The sequence below is a fragment of the Notolepis coatsorum genome (genome assembly GCF_963971535.1).
Source record: "Notolepis coatsorum genome assembly, chromosome: 11".
Taxonomy (NCBI): domain Eukaryota; kingdom Metazoa; phylum Chordata; class Actinopteri; order Aulopiformes; family Paralepididae; genus Notolepis; species Notolepis coatsorum.
In genome coordinates this window covers 1268019-1275946 of record NC_140175.1, presented here as the reverse complement: position 1 = coordinate 1275946, position 7928 = coordinate 1268019, and positions in this window count along the sequence as shown.

Sequence of the window (7928 nt, the reverse complement as noted above, 5' to 3'; positions counted from 1 at the left end):
GATTTGTGAAGCCCGAAATCACAAGTTAATGTCCCCATGGGCCGGACAAGTCTTCTTTAAACTATTCAAGAAGAAACATCCCAATAAATCAAGAACAAAAAAAACCACCATGAAATCCAAAATAAATGTAAAGTAATAAATGCAACACTCCCAGACATACCCCAGCAAAGGTAAGGAAAAACCTAGCAATAAGAAAAAAGCACCACAGGTGATGTGGAGGAGAGAAACCTTAGAAGGGCCGTTCAAGGGGGGATCCCCCTTCTTGGATGTCGGTGATAATAGTGTTGCTATGGATGGGTGGAGAATATAACAGGCGAATAGTTGGTATGTATGTACATATACGTATAGACCTACTCCTATCCAAGCTCGGGGAGGGTCATCAAAGAGAAGTCACCTATTCTCTGTCCTTGCCCCACAATGGTGGAACGAACTTCCCACCACAGTTAGGACAGCCGAAACCCGTCCAATCTTTCGCCGTCGACTAAAGACGCACTTCTTCAATCATTATCTGAAATGGAAAAAATAAAACTAACCTTACTGTCATGTCCTAATATACTAACCTACACTGTAGCACTCAACACTTTGATGAACATTGTTACTCAGCTGATATGCGAGTTGTACCCTTCCTGCTGTCTTGTTGTACAAAACTTGTCACTTTGGATAAAAGCGTCAGGTAAATGTAAAACCCTAACCTTAACTCTAACTATAATCATAGTTAAAACTAACCTTAACCCTGGGCGGATGGGTAGCGCAGTGGAGAATGCACTCGCCTACCACCGCAGAGACTCTGGGTTCGAATCCAGCTGTCAGCGGTACCTCCGGCTTGGTCAGTCGTCCCTACTAACACAATTGGCAGTGTTAGCCGGTGGGGTGTGTGTCCTGGTCGTTGTAAACTGCGGTTCCTACTGGTCGGTCGGGGCGCCTGTTCAGCAGGGAGGGGATCGGGGGGAAATAGCGTGAACCTCTGCACGCGTTACGTTCCCCCGGTGAGAGTCCCCGCTGTCAGGTGAAAAGAAGCGGCTGGCTGACTCCACATGTATCGGAGGAGGCATGTGGTAGTTCTACACCCTCCCCAGGCCGACAGTGGGGCAATGCGCACAACGACCAGGAAGGGAATTGGCATAACGACTAAATTGGGATGGGAGCAAAAATACAGAAAAAGTGAAAAAAATATATATAATAATTAGGGCTGTCAGTTTATCGCGTTAATTACATTAATTAATTACACAGCAAATTATCGCGTTATGAAAATTAACTCAAAATGTATTACAAAAAAAATATATATATATTTTTTTAAATAACTTTTTTTTAATCTCATTCATTCCATAAGAACGTAGAATACACATTTACAGATTTATTTTTTATATGGTCCATTTGCATGTTCTTGGTATCTGATTCTAGGGACATCTATGGATCTCAGGGAATGTGTTCCCAGTGTCAGAAATACTGTGTCTGTTACTAGGCTTGAGTCAATTGTAATGAACCAAGTGAGAATATCAATTAATATTTTTTTATCTTTGACTGAATAACACCATGCTCAAATTGACCAGACCTGAAAAATCTAAGCAAATGAATAGATGGAAGATGATTAAACAGAAGGTTTTGTAGATACAGTACTGAATTCTGCCATCCGGACACATGCAATTTGAAATATGATTATAGAATATAGAATATCAGGCATAAAATGGTTATGCGATTAATTAGATTAATTAATTACAAATCCTGTAATTAATTAGATAAATTGTTTTAATCGCCTGACAGCACTAATAATTAAAAACTAACCTCAACTCTAAATATAATCATAGTTCAAACCTGACCCGACGACCTTTGCCGAATGTCTTCCCCCGTCTATCTCCCATACTTCCTCTCTCTCTCTACCGGACTGCCCGGTAACAAAAACCATTAACCCTTTCACTGCCACACGAGTCACACGACAGAAGGTTAACCCTTTACTATCACACAACCGATGGTGATGCTCCATCATTAGCATCATTAGCTCCGCGTCCGTCTAGTTTTTTACCAACGGATTTCCAGTTCCGCGTTCTGCGATCTGATTGGCCACTGACGTTTCTGGTGCGATCTGATTGGCCACTGACGTTTCTGGTCATGTGACATGTGCGCCCATTTCCGGCTCTAACAGCAGCAAACGACCTAACGCCTAGTTTATCACTGGTTAAGCTTAGGCGACTCTTTCGAAGTTGGTTAAGGTTAGAGTTTGGAATCAGGGCTGGTGTTCTATCGCCCTGCTCTAAGACAAACTCTACCCTTAACCAACTTCGAAAGAGTGCCTAAGCTTAACCGGTGATAGAAACAGGCGTCACACGATTGGCGCGACCAGAAACGTCAGTGGCCAATCAGAACGCGAACGCGGAACTGGAAATCCGTTGGGTTGAGTTTGTGTTTGTAGGTTGGTGGCTCGAGCGCTGCAGTACAGGAGGAGACCAGCAGGACGTTGCTCCAAGAATGAGTCCAAGCAAGACATTGAAACCTGGCAAAGTTCAAGAAGTCAAGACATCGAGATTTAGCACTTCGATTTTTGTGAGCATTACAAATACAATTTATTATGGTTAGTATTATTATTATTATTATTGATCTTTGGAGTTGTATCCAGTTATATGCAGTTCACTTGTTAATCAATTTGATGGCTTTGTCATTATAAATGATTTCCCATACCTTTAAAATCTTCAAAAGGGATTTGAATGGGTACATTTGGCAATTTAGAAATACAAAATGATGTAGGTTAGAGTTGTCCTATACCCAGAATGAACTCATATTTGAATTCCCCATTAAGAAACACATAATTTAGACACCTTGCATGATAGGATTTCCCTCAGATTCATTCTGGCACCTGTGTATGACCAAGGGGTTAAAAATGGTAAAAACGGCAATTTTTAAATCCAAAATGATGTAGGTTAGAGTTATCCTATCCCAAAAATAAGCCCATATTTGAATTCCCCGCAAAAAAGTCACTCCTCTTGATTGATTTTCCAGAAAAAGAAAGTATGGCCCACCCTACCAACCCACCCTGATACAAACACATAATCTGCACCTGGCTCGCTGATAACAAACTATCATTACACCTGGGTAAAACAGAGTCCATTCTCTTCGTATCAAATAACAAACTCAGCAAGGCCAACGGCTTCTCAGTTACAGTGGGTGACAATATTGTCACAAGGAAAGATGAAATTACCTACCTAGGTTCCATCCTAGAGGCAAATCTTTCCTGTGACAAAATGGCATCCGATGTAATAAAAAAAAGTCAACCAACGAACTAGATTCTTGTACCGGATCTCCTCTCTGGTAAACAAGAATACCTTGAAGACTCTGGCAGGAGCACTCATTCAAGGGTACTACGACTATGCTTGCACCTCATGGTACCAAAGCACCTCAAAGGCACTAAAAACAAGATTACAAACATCACAAAACAAACTGGTCAGACTACTGCTTGACCTTACTCCTAGAACCCACCTCACCCCTGCCCACTTTGACTACCTAGGATGGCTTAGAGTAGACGACAGAGTACAGCAACTTGCAATGGGCCTGGTCTACAAGATACACTACACCACTAAGGTACCCATGTACATGTCAAAATACTTCCCAAAGGTCAGTGAATACCACGACCACAACACCAGAAGGAGCTCCACAAATCATGTTAAACCTAGATTCGGCTCAAACAAGGGACTAAACACGTTTCGCAATTATGCCACATCAATGTGGAACGCCCTACCCACAGCCGTAAAATAATGTGAATCACTACCCACTTTCAAAACCACTCTCAAGGAGCACCTACGGGAGACAGCAATTCGAAACTTGCCCCTGTAAATGTCATAACCCAACCCCCTCCAATGTACAGTAAATGTCCTAACCCAATAATACACAAGACCCTTTTCTTGGAACCAAGTATGGTTTCGTCGGTATTCCAATGTACAGTTTTGCTTGTACAGTTGTACAGTACAGTAGACTAAGACACCCACCCACCCTGATACATGTTTGATTGATTGATTGAAAACTTTATTAACAGATTGCAGAATGGGTACAATACAGTACAGCTCAATACATACAATTGTTAAGGGGATGCAGACCAGAGAAAGACTTTCATCTTGTTTACATCAGGGTCCCCCATTTTCAATTCATCATAACATATATGACACACACGACATACAGATAGACAGTACTGCTACATCTATACATTTATGACATACCAGATTTGCAAATACAGTACTGTTTGTGATACAAAAAGAGTCCAGAAAAGAGTATATACATTTGACGTAGAAACTCCAAAGAATAATCAATAAATCCTCCAAAATAATCCGCACCCCCCTCCCATCTCTCGAATAACTCCACCTCCTAAGCACAATTAGAAGAGCTAGGAAAATTATCTCTGACCCCACTCACCCAGCACACCACATCTTCCAGCTGCTGCCCTCCGGGAGGCGCTACAGATCCCTGACCACCAAAACATCCCGCTTTAAAAACAGCTTCTTCCCCACTGCCAAATGGACACTGAACTCCCTGTAGCAACCCCCCCTACCTCTGTTGCTATGGACATGGACATAAACTCTGAACTTTGATACTGAGGTCTTATAATTGTGTATTTATGTATTTAACTGCATGTAGTATGTACGTAATGTAAGTGATGTTATATGTTCTATGTTCTATGGCTGTTTACTGCAGAGCGGAGGGACTGGGAGACCCATGTTACTGACCAGACACTATATATCAGTGATGGCTGTTTACTGCAGAGCGGAGGGACTGGGAGACCCATGTTACTGACCAGACACTCTGTATCAGTGATGACTGTTTACTGCAGAGCGGAGGGACTGGGAGACCCATGTTACTGACCAGACACTATATCAGTGATGGCTGTTTACTGCAGAGCGGAGGGACTGGGAGACCCATGTTACTGACCAGACACTCTGTATCAGTGATGACTGTTTACTGCAGAGTGGAGGGACTGAGAGACCCATGTTACTGACCAGACACTTTGTATCAGTGATGACTGTTTACTGCAGAGTGGAGGGACTGGGAGACCCATGTTACTGACCAGACACTATATCAGTGATGGCTGTTTACTGCAGAGCGGAGGGACTGAGAGACCCATGTTACTGACCAGACACTCTATATCAGTGATGACTGTTTACTGCAGAGTGGAGGGACTGGGAGACCCATGTTACTGACCAGACACTGTATCAGTGATGGCTGTTTACTGCAGAGTGGAGGGACTGGGAGACCCATGTTACTGACCAGACACTCTGTATCAGTGATGGCTGTTTACTGCAGAGTGGAGGGACTGGGAGATCCATGTTACTGACCAGACACTCTGTATCAGTGATGGCTGTTTACTGCAGAGTGGAGGGACTGGGAGACCCATGTTACTGACCAGACACTGTATCAGTGATGACTGTTTACTGCAGAGTGGAGGGTCTGGGAGACCCATGTTACTGACCAGACACTCTATACCAGTGATGACTGTTTACTGCAGAGTGGAGGGACTGGGAGACCCATGTTACTGACCAGACACTGTATCAGTGATGGCTGTTTACTGCAGAGCAGGAGGGACTGGGAGACCCATGTTACTGACCAGACACTCTGTATCAGTGATGACTGTTTACTGCAGAGTGGAGGGACTGGGAGACCCATGTTACTGACCAGACACTCTATACCAGTGATGACTGTTTACTGCAGAGTGGAGGGACTGGGAGACCCATGTTACTGACCAGACACTCTGTATCAGTGATGGCTGTTTACTGCAGAGTGGAGGGACTGGGAGACCCATGTTACTGACCAGACACTCTGTATCAGTGATGGCTGTCAGACCCATGTTACTGACCAGACACTCTGTATCAGTGATGGCTGTCAGACCCATGTTACTGACCAGACACTCTGTATCAGTGATGGCTGTCAGACCCATGTTACTGACCAGACACTCTGTATCAGTGATGACTTTTTAATAAAATACCACTTTAAAACACAGCACCATTAATCTCTCGTGTCCTCATCACCCCCCCCCCCCCCCCCCCCCCTCCTCACAGATCGAGTTGAAGATCAGGAAGTCCCAGTCCGGTTTGGGAGCGGGGGGCGCGGCCCTCTCGATGGACGATGCCCCCCTGCCCAGGTCCAAGACCCAGAGGAACTGGGAGAAGGCCCGGGAGAGGTTCGACTCCTGCCACCCCGACGCGGCGCCCCCCAAGCCGGAGCCGTCGCCCAGGTCCTGGGTCAGAGCAGAAGAACCAGAGTGACCCAACGCTGCTTTAACCCCGCGTGGCCTGGCGCTGTCAGAGTGACCCAACGCTGCTTTAACCCCGCGTGACCTGGCGCTGTCAGAGTGACCGAAGTAACGATAGTCGACTATCCAAATCCTTAGTCGGGGACAGCCCTAGTAGTAATATATTTTCACAGTAGAAGTACAGTATAGTATCTGTTTACAGTAGAAGTACAGTATAGTATCTGTTTACAGTAGAAGTGCAGTATAGTATCTTTTTACAGTAGAAGTACAGTATAGTATCTGTTTACAGTAGAAGTACAGTATAGTATCTTTTTACAGTAGAAGTACAGTATAGTATCTGTTTACAGCAGAAGTACAGTATAGTATCGGTTTAAAGTAAATGTACAGTATAGTATCTGTTTACAGTAGAAGTGCAGTATAGTATCTTTTTACAGTAGAAGTACAGTATAGTATCTGTTTACAGTAGAAGTACAGTATAGTATCGGTTTACAGTAAACGTACAGTATGGTATCTGTTTACTAACCAAGTTACCCTGAACCAAGCTAACCTGAACCAAGCTAAACTTACCTGAAATAGTCACTGCAGTCACACAGGAGGGCTTTGTGGGCATTCAACTCAGTGCTGTTGACTTTAATAACCACATCACAGAACCTTCCCTCCAGAGGCAGCTCATTAACATTTACATTTACATTTAGTCATTTAGCTGACGCTTTTATCCAAAGCGACTTACAAGTTCTGTACGACAAGCCATCAGGAAGGGCACAACTCTATCAGCTGAGCAACAATGTTCATCAAAGTGTTGAGTGCTACAGTGTAGGTTAGTTTATTAGGACAAGTGCATGACAGTACGGTTAGTTAGGGTTAGATTTTTTTATTGTTTTTTTTTTTTTTTTTTTTTTTATTCAGATAATGGTTGAAGAAGTGCGTCTTTAGTCGACGGCGAAATATTGGACGTGATTCGGCTGTCCTAACTGGGGTGGGTAGTTCATTCCACCATTGTGGGGCAAGGACTGAGAATAGGCGACTTCTCTTTGATGACCCTCCCGGAGCTTGGATAGGAGTAGGTCTGAGGCGGCCAGAAGATGCAGAGCGTAGGGGTCTTGAGGGTGTATAGTTAGAGACCATTGACCGGAGGTAGGCGGGAGCGGTTCCCTTTGCCGCACGGTATGCTAGGTCGAGGGCCTTGAAGTGGATTCGTGCAGCAATGGGGAGCCAGTGCAGGTCCCTAAGAAGTGGGGTGACATGGGCCGACTTCGGTAGGTTTGAGATCAGGCGGGCCGCTGCGTTCTGAATGAGTTGAAGAGGCTTAGTGGCAGTGGCCGGGAGGCCAGCGAGCAGTGCGTTGCAGTAGTCGAGGCGGGATATGACTGTTGATTAAGGATTGTACAGGACATTGTTTCCTTTTCCATGTGGGGATTTTAAATTGTATCTACAGAATATATTCAAGCTTACAAACAAGTAGCCGGAAACAACAAGTGATATCTTCACTTGGTCTTCTGAGATCTGAGATCTTCTGAGAGAATTGTTGAATATATACTGTACACAAATGTTCTAGAATGTTCTATTATGACATCATACTGTGACATCACAAATATTCTAGAATGTTCTATTATGACATCATACTGTGACATCACAAATGTTCTAGAATGTTCGATTATGACATCATATGTGACATCACAAATGTTCTAGAATGTTTGATTAT